At 45.4% G+C, this 16,454-nt stretch overlaps 2 long non-coding RNA genes across 8 annotated transcripts; both read right to left on the bottom strand.

The window, feature by feature from the left end:
- Positions 1–307: 307 nt before the first annotated feature.
- LOC311028650 lies at positions 308–1,528 on the bottom strand. The gene is made up of 3 exons (XR_014598753.1): positions 1,405–1,528; positions 955–1,019; positions 308–444 (listed from the first exon to the last, which is right to left on the bottom strand). It is a non-coding gene; the product is annotated as an uncharacterized lncRNA (long non-coding RNA).
- A 51-nt stretch (positions 1,529–1,579) lies between these two features.
- Positions 1,580–5,960, bottom strand: LOC311028649. 7 transcript variants are annotated; one of them, XR_014598750.1, is made up of 5 exons: positions 5,822–5,960; positions 3,381–3,493; positions 3,206–3,288; positions 2,977–3,089; positions 1,580–2,882 (listed from the first exon to the last, which is right to left on the bottom strand). It is a non-coding gene; the product is annotated as an uncharacterized lncRNA (long non-coding RNA). The 7 variants fall into 7 exon arrangements; XR_014598747.1 differs by having other exon boundaries at positions 1,580–1,847; positions 1,941–2,882; positions 2,977–3,493; XR_014598748.1 differs by having other exon boundaries at positions 1,580–2,660; positions 2,759–2,882; positions 2,977–3,493.
- Positions 5,961–16,454: the final 10,494 nt, after the last annotated feature.

Below are 16,454 nucleotides of genomic sequence, written 5' to 3'. Positions count from 1 at the left end.
ATGGTGTGCTGTGCTGCGTGGGGATGCTCCAATCGCTCTGAGAGGGGTGTCCGCATGTATGGCTTCCCCAAAGACAGGGACAGGCGAAAAGCATGGGTGGTTAAAGTTGGAAGGAGCCATTTAACCACCTACAAAGACACAACTAACAAAAAAATATGCGAGGTAATCATATTCAAACAATGCATTTGCACTTTCGCACACTTTCAAATACCACACCACTGGGAAGTTTTCGATGTTTTTAATTAAAAACAGAACAGAGAACAGGAAAAACAATGCAAAAACCAAGGGAAGTTACGTTGTAAATGTAACGGGGAAGAAAAAGAAAATGACAGGAAAAAACACTTGAAGGCCATCTTGGAAACAAGACCCAAACCAAGAAGGTGAACATCGGGCAACCCAAGAACAGCTGAATGTGCTTCAGGACAGTGCTGGACAAGGGTAGAGCTGAGCACAGAGAAAAATATTTTAGCTCCTAAAAGAAGTCCCACTTCAAATTCTCTCTTTTTCTGTGTCTGCACTCTGCCTTCCTCCTGCAACCTGGGAGGGTGCAGTCTAGTGCAAGAAATGCAAGGCAGAGGGACCTCATACAACAACCCAATCACTTTCAGTTATAGAGATTCACATTTTCTAATCATCAACAGCTTTTCCTGCTCATGGTTAATTAAGTATAATCAGCCACTGATGTGTTACACATTTTGTCAAGTTGCCTCAGGAACTGGATGTGTTTTATGTGTGCAAAGATTTGAAACATATCTACTAAGTGTAATGTGCCATCTGATAGTGTGTATTCAACCACTATGGGATATATGCTAGACATGTTCATAGTGCCGGATACAAGTGAGTTGTTGAGTGTGAGAACTAAGGTGAAGTCACTCTGCAGGCACATTTTGAGGCTGACCAGTTTTTGAAGACCAGCAAGGGCAAGACTAGGCTGAGAGAAGATGCGATACCCACCATCTTTGTGCATCGGCCAGTAGTCAGAAAGAGGAGGGCCCCTACTCCACGATGCCCCCCTTCACCTGCAAAGACAGGGTTCTTAGCTGCAGATCACAGCTACTGTATTTTAAGTGACACAGGTAAAATGTATATCAAATCTTGATAAATATACAAATATTTCTTATTTAAAGTGAAACTCTCGCTAAATGCAACCTAGGCTTTTTTTGTGAATGTATACGAGTCAAACCTTTGTGTAAAAGCATAATTACGATGAAAGAGGCCCTTTTAAGATTTACCGTATTTTCGTTTTTGGTTCAAACTCATTTTCAATGGGAGTGCTACAGACACTTTCACACTAGCATCAAATCGCTATTTTTAAAACACACGCAAAACACACAAAGGTTTGACTCAAATTATACATTCACAATTCAATATTTGAAAATAAACAGTTAAATGGCTTCTACTTACACCAGATTCCAAGACTGAGGAAAGAAAGGATGAGCAGAGTGAGAGAAGGGAAAGTGAGATAGAGGAAAGAGAGGACATGGCAGATGAGGAGAGACAGGGAGAGCACACATCAGCCATGCAGAGCAGGACACCACCGCTGACAGAATCACAGCTCCTAAAACAATTGAAACGACAAGAAAATCTAATTAAAAAAAACCAGGGCAGCACTGAGAAAATTAAAGAAGGAAAATGCAGTTCTGAAGAGGACAATGAAAATTAGGGACAAAAACATCAAGAAAATTTTAACAAAAGATCAAATTGGAGCATTAAGCAGGCCAACCACAAGAGGGATGAAATGGAGCAACGATACCGTCAAGAAGGCGTTAAAACTTAGGTTTGCTGCTGGTTCCTCTGGCTACAAGGCCTTGCAGGACTTGCAGATTCCCCTGCCAGGAATTAGGACCCTGCAGAGAAGGATGCAGTCAGTTAGGTTTGAGCCTGGTATTTTGACAGAGGTGTTTGACTTCCTCAAACTGAAGGCAGATGGCTTTACAGACCTGGAGAGGGAGTGTGTGTTGACCCTGGATGAAATGGCGATAACACCAAGTGTGGAGTTACACATGCTGTCAGGAAAGCTGTATGGGGATGTGACCTTGCCGGGTCACACAGGGGTAGCAACACATGCGTGTGTGTTCATGTTGGCTGGAAACACAACACGCTGGAAGCAAGTTGTTGCATACCATTTCAGTGGCAATTCTACCAAGGGAGCAGTATACAGGCCAATCATTACTGAAATAATTCAGAGGGCAGCATCCATTGGGCTACATGTCATGAATGTCACCACTGACATGGGTAGCCCTAACCAGGCCATGTGGAAAGCCTTTGGGGTCGACCACAAGAAAACATCTGTGACACATCCAGCAACACCAGACAGGCAGCTCTTCTTCATGCCTGATGTCCCACATCTGGTGAAAAATCTTAAAAGTGCCCTTATCCGTGGACAGGTGTTTTCCCTTCCTTCGGATGTAGTCCAAAAACAGAACCTCCCCTCTAACGAGGTTTCTGTGCTCCCAATTAAGGACTTGATTCAATTTCAGGAAGGAATGGCATTGAAACTCGCTCCTCAGCTGACAGCTGCAGCCATTGGACCAAGTCATTTTGACAAAATGAAGGTTGGGCCAGCTCTGCATGTTTTCAGTAGGGCAACAAGTGCTGGGCTGAAATACATGGTGCAGCAAGAAAACCGCCCTGTATCCTACATGACCACAGCATGGTTCCTGGAACAAATTGACAAGTGGTTTGCTCTAATGTCATCTAGGCATCCAATTACAGCCTTGAGCAAGCTCAAGATTGATGAATATGACAGGGCCATTACCTTCCTCCAGGACACTGTCCATTTGTTCCGGGGCATGAAGATTGGGCCAAAGGGATGGTGGAAGCCTGTTCAGTCAGGGGTGATCATGGCAACCACATCAATTCTGGCCATACAGGAGGAGATGCTAGCAAGAGGACACAGGTTTGTGTTAACGTCAAGGTTCACTCAAGACTGCCTTGAAAATACATTTAGCTGTGTTAGATCAAAGAATCCTGTACCAACTCCGGTGGAATTCCACCATGCCCTCAGGCTCATATCCGTGGGGCAGTTCCTCACAACCATCAAGTCAGGCAGCTACCAGGAGGATGACAGTAGCTTCTTGGCAGACTTCCTGGACCAAGTGGAGCAAAAGGTCACTCCGTCAGTTAGAGTGGAACAACTGACAGTGGTGGACAGAGCAGCACCTGACCTTACAAAGAGTGAAAAAAGTATACTCTTCCATCTTACAGGCTACATTGTCCACAAGATCATCAAGTTTGCCAGCATCTGTGAAAACTGCAAAACTGCAACACAGCACAGTGATGACAATCCTGTGGGAGAAAACAGCATGTTGTTGAACTTTAAAGAGTTCAAGTCAGGTGCCCTCTGCCACCCTTCCCAAGAAGCCTATGATGTCATTCACCACATCGAGGAACTGTTCAGGACGAAGACTGGTTCCTCCCTCATGGAGCTTCCAAACGCAGTGGGTGTGTTGGAGAAGGAAGCTCTGACATTCTCCAGCAGGCTTCCATCATGCTGTGAAATAAAAGAAAAGATAATCCGGCGATTTATTAGGTTGAGGTTGCGGATTGAAGCAAAAAAAATACAAAATGACAGGAAAAAACAACACTTAAAAGATGGCCATCTTGGAAGCAAGAGCCAAACCAAGAAAGTGAAAAAGAACAGTGGCCTAGGTTCAACATCAGCCAACCCCGGAAAAGCTGACAGTGTTTCGGGACAAAGCCAGCATCACTGCCCCTCCACCAACATAACCCCAGCCACCCTCAGTAATCCCCCACCTAACTTCACCCAACCAACAACACTAATCCTCTTCCTACCAGCACCCAATCCACATCACTCCTCCCTTACTATCCAGAACCCAGACAGCACCAGGATTGCTCCACCTACAAGCACCCAACAATCACTGCTCCTCCACCCACCAGAACAAAGCCAAGATAATTAACACTCCATTTGACTGCATCCACCTAGGCTTACAAATCCTCCACCTACCTGTACCCAGAAAATATAACTGCCCCTCCACCAACTACTAGCCCCTGCTATATCACTGCTCCTCCCCAGCCAACATCACGAATCCTCCACCTCCCTGTATCCAGCAAACACCACTGCTCTACCAACTACCAGCCCCTGCTTTATCACTGCTCCTCCCCAGCCAACATCACGAATCCTCCACCTCCCTGTATCCAGCAAACACCACTGCTCTACCAACTACCAGCCCCTGCTATATCACTGCTCCTCCCCAGCCAACATCACGAATCCTCCACCTCCCTGTATCCAGCAAACACCACTGCTCTACCAACTACCAGCCCCTGCTATATCACTGCTCCTCCCCAGCCAACATCACGAATCCTCCACCTCCCTGTATCTGGTAAACATCACTGTTCCACCAAGTACAAATCATTAACAAGAGACATGTAATATTATAATTGCATGTAATAGTAATAGTAATAGTAATATTACTAACATGTAATAGTAATATTGCAAGGCAATACCCATCTAGTATAATGTATAATGCCTGACTATTGTGTTTTCAGTCTCACTGTGGTCCACTCAGTACTCCTGGCCTGCAGCATCACTGACGCTCCACTACAAAGTGCTCCTACTGTAGGTTCCCAAATATACGCAGGATGATATCACCTGTTAGGGACATTTGTTTAGTATGACTGCTTGAAAAACATCGCATTATGTCTTTTCAGTCTCACCACTGTCTGCTCAGCACTCCTGGCCTGCAGCATGCAAAATTAAGTTATGAAGAGGCATCACTGCTTCTTGACCACACAGCACCAAGTGCAGGTAACTGATATACACTGATATAGTAGATATATCGACATACGCATACATGTATGAAGAGACTGCTATGGTGATCATTCGCTGTGCATGCAGGCCCCCCCCCCACACCCCTGGCAAATAAATAGTGGGGGTTACTTTTCCAAAATGTGTACACACAGGTCAAAATCAACTGGAACCTAACTAAATAAACTGGTAAACAGTGGCTACTTGTAGTTTATTCTTACCTTAACTCCAAACGCTTAATTTCTCCTCGCTTTTCCCTTTTCCTCTGCTCGACTGCTCTGAACTAATTAATCAATTAGGGACAGCTGCAGCTAATCGTGGCGAAGGATTGAGTGGAGAGGAAAGCTGCGTGCACAATGAATGATCACGTCAGGAGTCAACATAATACAGTCTCCACAATATTCACAAGGAGAATTAGTAACATGATACATATGCATGAAAAATATAACCATGCCGGTATAAACCCAGTTTGTGTTCTCACCGTCCAAAATCACAACAGTAGACACACCAGCTTTATAATATACACTATACTCCTATCAGCTTTTTGAAAAAAAAAAAAAAAAAATCAAGTTGCCCAATACACACACGGTAATTATATTAACACAACCAGAATCACCCCGGTTTTTTTTTTATTATTATTATTTGCAAGAAAGTTTACCACCATCAGGATCGGCGGATGCAGCTCAGTTTGAATTTAATATTCAAATGTGAACTTTTTCACCCCGCACTCAAACCTATATATATATAGCCTCAATTATATTAAATTGATGTTTATCTACAATCACACTCCCTGCACATTAAGCTGGCTATTGGTATAAATTGACAGTGTTCGATTAAGTTATATTTAGTGAACAGAATTTACATGCGTCCGCCTGTTGCATGTGTTGCTATCGTTATCCAGCGTGCTAGCTTAAACTTTTATCCGTTAATATTCTCTAATCTTCTAATCTAGACGGGGACAATCCGCCAACATATTTAATATAGCTAATTACTCATGTCAATTTAATTCCAATGAACTACTGATGTGAAAATGTCATTCTTTAAACATTTTACCTTGATCAAGTGTTGCTCCGACCGTGTGCTCCATAAGAATTACGTTGGGCGGAAGTTAGCTTTTGCTAACTTCCGGGAACTTTTGAGGGTCTCCATGCTCCGCCATTGCTGTGAAAAAAATTAACCATTGCAGTAAACGTAGGTGGCGCCACTCTCTCTCTTAAGGACTCTAGGCCTTCCCTGGGATTCGTGAAGTCCTAACCAATGAATGAGCCAGCTAACCGGGCCTTAATAGAGACAGACATTCTGATTGGATAACAGCTTTTCAGGACATGAACTTGACAGTAAGCTTAACTTTAGAACATATATGAGAGAAAATGTATTAAATATATTGTATTAAATTAAATGAGATAGAAAGAAATCAATAAAAATAAAAAAAAATTATTGAATACTTTATTATTATTATTATTATTAAATGTATTATTATTTCTTATTTTTTTAAGGCCTTCTTTGAAGGCGTAAAAGGCCCTGAAGGTTCCCCACTGCGGATGCTAATACTTTGATTAGCTGCTCATTTTAAGGTAACTGTACCAAATACAATACAATTACAAAACATTTGATGATTCATAATTAATGAATAAATATATAAAATACATTATTTTTAAAGTCCTAAAGTTGATAGTGCCTATGTTGGAGATGCTAATGCTAAGCTAAATCTTAGCCATGCTTTCTGTAACTACACTGGTTAGCTGCTAAGCTAGGCTAAGAGAGGTCAGGCTGGTGATTAATCATAATCGTAATCAAACTTGTATAGCCCTTTTCCGGATGCTTAGCAGATAAAACCACCACCAGGTATATAATAACTATTTGTAATCATGTAAATGCATTAGGGATTTCTTGTTAACCGATAGTGTAAAAAAAAAAAAAAAAAAAAGTCAACTTGTGAATAGCCGCGGGAGAAGGAGAGGTTGGGTCTCCTGGATATAGGTACAGTAACATGCCCGGTGGGTGGAGTGTGGAGTCTGACAGTAACACCACCCTTATTGGAGGTGCTTACTATTCACAGCAAGTGCTCCTTCATTCGCCTGTCGGACGACAACGGGAGGGAAGAACTTCGGTAGTGGAACTCTGTAAAGGTAAGTTAAGCTTACATTAAATATGAATTACCTGAGTGCTTTTGAACATCATAATTACTTGCTATTAACAGAATTCGTTCGGTTTTAAGTAGTTGCAGTCTGTTTCTTTTACTCTGAACGATGACTTAGTTAGCATAGCAAGTAGCTAACTAAGCTAGCTATTGATAATTAGCTAACAGGTGGTGCTGGCAGCTGCTGGTTACAAACGGTGGTTAGTGTGATTAGTTTTATCATTACTCGAATCATTAGAACATACATAAAGAAAAGTGTGTTGAATTCGACGACATGGAGGATTAATCTATTTCTCTGAAGCTCAAGTGCACCATGTAAACGATTGTGCCTCGTGGTTCAGACATGACGCCAGCGAGAGTCCTGGCCTCATTTCACTACAAAACCTGAATAAATATGTTGTTGTAGCTTAACAGGACAGATAAGGCAAAGCAGGATCGGAGGAAATCAATGCGTGGCAGCTTTACACAATGGGTGTCGTGTGTTAAATGAATGTGAACGAATCAGGGAATGGTTAATTTTTTCCACCTCACTGCAGCGCGGGTGCCGATGGTTTAGTGTGTGCGCGCAGTCTCGCTCTTGCGCAGAGATGAGAGAGGGCCACTATACGGCCAGCATTTATTAATGTTTTTTTTCACTAAACGGGCCAGTAAGTATTCCTTCGCGGGCCTGATACTATAAGCTTATGTAACAGAGTTGAAATGCACCTTTATTATTTATTATATTTTGTTTGTGAATTTTATCTTATTTAAATAGTTTTCTTTTCTTTTTGCCTCTAAGAGGACGTTTTGCTTTCTTTTTGTCCCTCCTGGGCACCTGTAGTCCTACAGGTTTGTGTAGCCCCTCCCTTCTTCCCCTCACAGAAATGTTTACCATGGCTGAGGGTGAGTTTCGGCTTGGAAAGTCCCGCCGACATTTTTGTTTGTTTTCCATGAAAATGTGGTCTTAAGTCAGTGAATGTGTGAGGAAAAGTGTGCATGAAGGATGTAAATATGTTTAGCTGTGTTTTTCACAAGTTTTAAGTTCAGATATCATTCCAAATACTATTTTGCTACGAGTATCGGCGCCACTCGGCTGCCTCGTGTAAAGCTACATGAGACTGTTGTGCTGTGTGTGTGTGTAATGAGTGCTCTTCTGTATGTTTAGGCGTGAGCCAAAAAAAGACGGATGCCGACATTTTGTGCATGATTGTCGCCCGCAGGTTTGTGGTTTTATTTTATGTTCTAAAGTTTTAAACGTAGTAAATTCTGCGTGTTTTTGTTCTGCCATAGGATGGCGCTATTCATTCATTCAATACACACCTCATGTTTTACAGATAGTTTGTTTTTGTAATTTTCTCTTAAAGTATTAAAGAAAAATGTGTAACTCACAGAAATGTTTACCATGGCTGAGGGCGTGAGCCAAAAAAAGACGGATGCCGACATTTTTTGCATGATTGTCGCCCGCAGGACTGGAGAAAATAAATGCTGTGAACACTGCAGAACCTGTCTCCTCATTGTGCCGACCCACAAGTGTTACAGTGGTGCCGTGACCCTTCGGATCTTCAGATCAGCTTGATGCTCGTCGCCGCGGATGCTGCGCTGCTGTCCTGATCTACAGTTCGCGATTATTGTGTGGTCAGATCTCAAAATACAGTGTGTTTGGGGACAGTGATTTTTTTTTTTCTCTCCAGTGGGTTGGTAACTTTCGTCAGTGTAGACATTTTTTTTTTTTCCCCTAAAACGTACCTTGTTTTTTCAACTCCATTTTGCATCTTGTATTTACACAACGCAAGTACATAATTATTGGCACATTTAATGATTGTGGGGATCTGCTTAACTAACAATGGATAAGTTTACTACCCCTGTGTTACCAAGAGGTAGGGGTGTTTTGTTTTCTGATCTTACTGACAGTAGAGAGGTAGGTCATTCAAGGATCACAGCTGATGGGTGTACAGATATGGGGTTAGGTCGAGGTCCACTGTTCACTCCTGGTAATGAGTTCATGAGGGAGAGACCCCACACTTCCACACCTAACAGTGACGCTGATGCCATCCACCATCTCACTGACATGGTAGGGCAGTTAGGTGCTCAAATTGGTGAATCCATTGTTACAAAGCTAATGTCAGCTGGTGTTGTAAATATGCATAGTGACCACCAGACTACATCTACTGCACAGAACACACACAATGAAGTTAGCAAGCATGATCTCCAACATTTGACAGTTCATGTTAAGTCTGACAAAGACCTCCAGACATTTAGAGGTGACAACACTGACAAGTATTCAGTTCAAGACTGGATTGTTATGACTAAGACTTACCTCAAGAGACACGATGTTCCTGTACACGATCAGGCAGAAGAAGTTTTGAACCATTTGATGGGCAAGGCCAGAGACGTTGTGCAGATTGCATTGCGCAGTGATCCTACACTGAATGTTAAACAGGGACCTGAACTAATGTACAATGTCCTTCTCCAGTATTTCAGTGATGCTCCCTCATGTCTCCCCCTCGCTGACTTCTATGCTACTCTGCCCAAGCACAGAGAGAACCCAGTAGACTACTGGATAAGACTGAACAAAGCAGCGGACCTGGCTCTTGAGGGTCTTCGCAGACAGGGGAAGCAGACGGAAAACATGAATGATGAAGTAGCTCTCATGTTTGTCAAACACTGCCCCGACCCGGAACTGTCCTGCATCTTAAAGTGTAAGCCACTTCATGAGTGGACCTCCCGTGATGTTCAACAAAGAATTGATGACTACCAGAGAGAGCTGAGGGCTAATGGAAGGGCCGCTGGAGCTGCGCAGTTAAAGAGTCACATCACCGCTGTCGCCTCTGAGCAGCCCAGTCCACCGTCAGTGGGCCTGCCAGTGTCCGAAGAGTGTCACACCCCAGGTCCCTCTCCTCTCTCCCCCCAAGCTCAGTGTCATGTGTACCGTTCCCCTCTCACTCCCCCAATGTCTGCTCCTGTTCTAAATGAACCCTGCCGTTCCACAAGCCTCGCCTCTGCTCCAGCGGTGGCACAAAATCTCCAGCAGACAGAGGAGAGACTTCTCACCCGCATGGTTGACATGTTCCAGGAGATGATGGATAAAATGGAGCAGCGCAACACTGTTCATCAAAGTCAAGGTGGGAGATTCCAGCGTGCCATGCGGGGTCGACGTCCCAGGGAGGCAGCCTGTAGAATCTGTAATGATACACGCCACACCACCATTTCTCACTGCATGTCTGACAGACTGTGTTTTGCCTGTTTTGCCCCTGGCCACACCAAGCTGAACTGTACTGCCAATAGCTCTCCCCAGCCCCAGTCTGAGGGAAACTAACTGACCTGTATTCGGAGGGAGGCAGTACAGGTCTCGACACAAACTCCCTATCTGATGACATGTCTGATGCTGAAACTGTTTACACATCCACCAGAGACTCCTGCACTGACTCTGAAGTTGTTTATCAGAATATTCACAGAGTTAGGAATAGTGACAGTCTCTTTTACACACCTGTGACTGTGGGTGGGGTTGTTACGTTAGGTGGCATGATGGACAGTGGCTCGATGGCCTGCAGCATTAGTGAGACAGTGGAGATGAGATTGAGGGAGACTGGTGTACTATCTGACCAAAGACAAATTGATGTGAATGTGACTCTTATTGGCTGTGGGGGTCTTTGTGTGAAACCAAAGTGTGCTTTTGACATTGAAATGGTAGTGTATGGCTGTAAGATGCTGGTCCCCACATTTGTTGTCCCTGGTCAACATGATGAGTTAATACTGGGAACTAATGTCTTAAAACACATCCTGCACCAGTCTAAACTATGTGACTCGTATTGGAGAACAGTTTCTGGCCCCTGCTCACCCACTGATCCAGAAGTGGAACGTTTCCTGTCCATGCTGGCTGGCCTGAACCCCTGGAGAGGTGGGGATGCTCCTGACAGGATCGGCACAGTCAGGTGTAAGTCAGCTGTCTGCCTGGAGCCCGGCCATGAGTATCTCATCTGGGGAAAACTGCCCAAGAACACTGCTGTTTCACCAGGCAGCGCCGTCATGACTGAGCCGACGTCATCCTGCTCAGCTCCTAGAGGTGTGTTGGTTGCAAGGATTGTGACTCCAGTGTGGGGAGATAGGTGGGTCCCTTTAAAGCTGATTAACACCTCTGACAGGCCTGTGCTGTTGAGACGCAATGCTAAACTGGCTGACGTTAACTCCTGTGTGGCCCTTGAAGACATGGATGTTGCCCCGCCCTCAGGAGCTCCCCTGCTCAGTTGCACCCAATCAGCTGTGCCACCTGCCGCTGATGTGAACTCTGTGAAAGACAAACTCAGGTCGGTTGGACTGTGCAACGTTGACATTGAGTCGTGTGAGGTGTCAGATGACTGTAAGAGGAGGCTGACTCACCTTGTTTTACAGTATGAAGATGTCTTTTCACGCCACCAGTTGGACTGTGGGGAAGCAAAGGGCTTTGTACACCGCATTCACCTGTCTGACAACAGGCCATTCAGGCTCCCATACAGGAGAGTGCCCCCTAGCCAGTACCAGAAGCTGCGTCAAGTACTGAGTGAGATGGAAGAAAGAGAAATCATCAGAAAATCAACAAGTGAGTATGCATCGCCACTGGTACTGGTGTGGAAAAAAAATGGGGACCTCCGCATCTGTACGGACTTTCGCTGGTTGAATAAGAGGACCCTGAAGGATGCTCATCCCCTTCCTCACCAAGCGGATTGTTTGGCTGCTCTGGGTGGCAACTGCCTCTTCAGTACTATGGACTTGACTTCGGGTTTCTACAATATGCCACTACATGAAGATGATAGAAAGTAGGGGTGGGACGATACGGGTAACTCACGATTCGATACTGTGACGATATTTGGCCCACGATAACGATAATATCACGATACACGATATCTGCGATATTCGATATATTGCAAGAAGTTTCATCAACGATATATCACGATATGTGACTGAAAAAGAAAAAAATATGCATAAAAAATTAATTCCAAAACTTCGTACAATGTACAAATGAATAAACACTGTCCAGCTGGACACATTAAAGTGCATGAACATTAATAACATGTCTTATGTAAACCAGGACAGTGCTTTCTGATACTGAAAAGTCAGTAGCAACTTGTTTTATGTAAACTTGGGCCCGTTTTAGTTTAACAATAGCTAAACAAGATAAGAATAACATCAGAATTAAATGAAATATTGGGCACATTTCAGTATGCAACCAATTATGTGCAGAGTTATGTTCACCCATCCAGTACCTGGGAAGTCGGGCCTCAAACCGCTTGGAGCTCACAGCAACACCGGGCAGCACACGGCTCCGCGGATCCACACATGTGGGCCCTCCGGCGGACGGTAAACACGCGCCGCCCGGAATCCTGCCCGTAAATAGGCAATCGAGCCCGGCCGAAAAGTGGCTCCTCATGCCCTCAATGCTGTGTGAAAAGCGCTTGAAGCTCACAACAGCACCGGCCAGCACACGGCCACGCTTATGCGGCGTTCACACCGGACGCGATAGACGCGAATACAATCGCGTGAGACGCGCGCCGCTTGATCATTTTGGATTATTCGCTTCATTCGCGCATGACGCTCATTTTTGAACCGGTGCTGCTCTAGCGGGGGGAACGAGGGCAGCGCCGGCGGGGAGCCGGCGGGTCACGTTGGCGGACCCTCTTCCTCCGCCTCGGGGTACCCGATGCCAGAGTCCGTGAGTCCGTGAGCCTCTAAACGCTCGGAATCCTGTCCGTAAATAGGCAATCAGACCGGGCAGCGGGCGGCCCCCGCGGATCCGCTCCGGAGAACCGTAAACTCTTAGACGCACCGACGGGAGTCTAAAAAAACCCGTAGACCCAAAATATCGATATTTGCCGTCAGTGTATCGATTAATTTATTGCGACAAAGAGCACAACAATATATTGCAATATCGATTTTTTTTCCGACCCCTTATAGAAAGTATTCTGTCTTTACTACTTCTATGGGTCTATACGAATACAATCGTCTTCCACAGGGTCTCTGCAACAGTCCTGGTAGTTTCATGCGCATGATGACCAGTATTTTTGGGGACCAAAATTATCTAAGTCTGTTGTGTTATTTAGATGATTTGTTGGTGTTTGCACCTGATGAGGACACTGCTTTGCAGCGCCTAGAAATGGTTTTTGACAGGCTGCGCAGCCATAACTTAAAGTTGGCCCCTAAGAAGTGCTTTTTCCTCAGAAAAACTGTCAAGTTTCTAGGTCACATAATAGATAAGAGGGGTGTTTCAACAGACCCAAGCAAAGTTGAGAGCATCACAGACATGACAAGTGCTGACCTAATGGAACCTGATGGTGTGACCCCATCCCAGAAGCGGATAAGATCATTCTTAGGGATGGTAAATTACTATCAACATTTTGTGCCAGGATATTCTGCCATTGCCAAGCCACTCTTTAACCTGCTGAAGGGTGTGAAAATGAGAGGAAAGAAACATAAAACCAAAATGTCAAGCAGGAAGCTGCACTCTTCTGACTGGACACTGGAACAGGAGCAGGCGTTTGAGAAACTGAAATCCTCATTGATTCACAGTGTTGTCCTGGCCCACCCTGACTTCACAAGCCCCTTCCTACTGTCAACTGATGCGTCCCTGGACGGCATAGGTGCTGTGTTGTCACAGGTTCAAGACGGCGAAACACGTGCCAGACCAATAGCTTTCGCCAGCAAGTCATTGTCACAGTCCCAGAAAAATTATCCAGCTCATCGTTTAGAGTTTCTGGCTTTGAAATGGTCAGTTTGTGACAAGTTCAGTCACTGGTTAAAGGGCCACAAATTCACAGTTTGGACAGACAATAACCCGTTCACTCACATACTGACAAAGCCAAAACTAGACTGTTGTGAGCAACGGTGGGTTGCTAAATTGGCGAGCTATGACTTTGATATTAAGTATGTACCGGGCAGCCAGAACAATGTTGCTGATGCCTTGAGTCGTGTGCCGTTTGTTAAAGAGAGTGTTGGCTGCAGGCTGCTTGTTGAACCCTATGCAGGTCTCCTCTCTACAGCCGTGGATATGTCGAGTGTGTTGGTCCAGGACGCCTTCAGGTCATCTAGTGGTCATGGGAAACCTTCCCCACCAAACAAACCTACCCAGTCCCCGTGCAGCCCGCTTGCCCTGCACACTCAGTGTATTGCGTCAGGATGTGTCTGCTGTCTTGCAGTCTCACATTGAGTGGGATGCTGGCTCACGGGCCCGTGCTGTTAATGTTTTGCAGTTCCTGCCTCAGTTGATTCCACCTGGCCTAGACACCTTACCTGCTTACACTGAAAAAGAGCTTGGTGATAAACAGATGGAGGACAGGACTCTCTCTCGTGTTTTGGTCTATGTTGAGAGGCGCAGGCGGCCTTCTAGGAAAGAGAGGTTTAATGAGTCTGTTTCTGTCACAAGATGGTTGAAACACTGGGCTAGGCTCACTGTGATTAATGGCGTGCTGTATAGGATCTCAAAGGACCTGAAAACCAGGGGAAAGCGCTTTCAATATGTTGTTCCTGATACACTCAAGCCTGAGGTTCTGCAAGGTGTTCATGATGGTGCTGGCCACCAGGGCCAGTTCAGGAGTCTCAGCTTAACAAGACAGAGGTTTTTTTGGCTGTCCCTTGACAGAGATGTGAGAGACTATGTTCGCCACTGTCAGCGGTGCATTGTCAGCAAGACAGCTGAGCCTGAGGGAAGGGCTCCCCTGGAGAGCATAACATCGACCAGACCGCTGGAGCTAGTCTGTATAGACTTCTGGTCAGCCGAGGACTCCAAAAATAGATCTATTGACGTTTTGGTGGTTACTGACCATTTTACCCGGATGGCTCAGGCGTTTCCATGCAAAGACCAAACAGCTAAGCAGGTGGCAAGGGTTCTCTGGGACCGGTACTTTTGTGTTTTTGGGTTCCCCGAAAGGATCCATAGCGACCAGGGTGCGAACTTTGAGAGTCACCTGATAAGTGAGCTCCTCAAGGTCTCAGGCGTCAGGAAGTCTCACACGACCCCCTACCACCCCATGGGTAATGGGAGCGTGGAACGGTTTAACCGGACCTTGGGTGGCATGATCCGTGCGTTGTCTCCTGAAGAAAAAGCTGACTGGCCTAGACGTTTACAGACTCTGACGTTCATGTATAACTGTGCGGTCCACGAGACAACAGGCTTCCCTCCTTTTTACCTGATGTTTGGTCGTGTCCCCCGTCTTCCTGTTGATGTTCTCTTCCGCTCTGTCCTCCATGACTCCGTTGTGACCAGTTATGATAAGTATGTGGCATCTCTCGCCGACGATCTGAAAGAAGCGATGGTGATAGCTCAAGATCATGCCAAGAAAGAGCAGGGCAGGCACGCTCAGCTATACAACAGGAGAGTGAAGGGGTCCACCATTGAGATCGGTGACAGAGTACTTCTGGCCAACAAAAAGGAGAGGGGTAAGAAGAAGCTTGCCGACCGATGGGAGTCAAATATCTACACTGTGGTTGATGTGAACTCAGAGACTCACACATACAGGATCTGTGACACTGTGTCTGGACGTGAGAGGGTGGTTCACAGGAATCTGCTGATGCTGGCCAATTTCCTCCCTGTGATTGAAACAAGTGAAATGTCCGACCTTGCCTCGTCCATTCCAGAGACAGTCTGTGAGACTGAGTCGAGCCTTGATGCTGGAAATGACAGTACCTCACCTGTGGATGAAGATCATGCCCCATTAACTGATCCAGAGCCTGTGGACTCAGAGATGAGGACCATAGAGTGGGTCACACAGTTGTCCGATCCGCCTTTGTCAGAGACGCACATTACGGATGTGACCCCTGTGACCCCTGATCTCCAGGAGACCTCACTAAGAGCTGTGTGGCTGACCAGTCTGTGACCAGTCTGTGACCAGTGACTCTAGCTTTTTGACTGCTGTGAACATTGCACCTCATGTGAGACACTCAGACCCTGTTTCTGACGATGTGACTCAGACAGATGTTAACCCAGGTACTTGCCTCACATTTGACCAGACCTCACCTGTTCGCTCTGACCTCGCTGACGCGCACACTCACGTCAGGTCAAGATTTGGTCGTCTGGTTAAGCCTGTGAACAGACTGATACAGACCATGTCCAGGCAAGATGTGACACAGGATAAGTTCGATGTCAAAGCTGTATGTAGATCCATGTTCCAGGCACTTACTGACTAAGACTTTACTCAGGTATCCTTTACTGGTATTTTTGTGTTTCTGTGGTGGTTCATTCCCCCCTTGTATTATGAGCCTGACTATGCTATGTTTATGGGGTCTAGTGGGGTGTAGAAGGCAACCTGTTACCAGTTGCTGGATTGAGGGATAAGCGCTGCTCTCATACCACTTCATCCTTATGGGATACATGTAGTGTTGGATTCTTTTGTGCTGGCCCCTTGTGATTTCTTGTGTTGTGGCGGTCTCTTTCGTCGACGCTGTATTGTGTGTGTGCTCTAATTCGATAAAATTCAGTGGGGGTGGGTGTAACAGAGTTGAAATGCACCTTTATTATTTATTATATTTTGTTTGTGAATTTTATCTTATTTAAATAGTTTTCTTTTCTTTTTGCCTCTAAGAGGACGTTTTGCTTTCTTT

Source organism: Eutrigla gurnardus (assembly GCF_963514095.1).
Source record: "Eutrigla gurnardus genome assembly, chromosome: 18".
NCBI classification, from domain to species: domain Eukaryota; kingdom Metazoa; phylum Chordata; class Actinopteri; order Perciformes; family Triglidae; genus Eutrigla; species Eutrigla gurnardus.
Note: the sequence above shows the minus strand (reverse complement) of the source record. Positions and strands in the feature narration are given on the sequence as shown.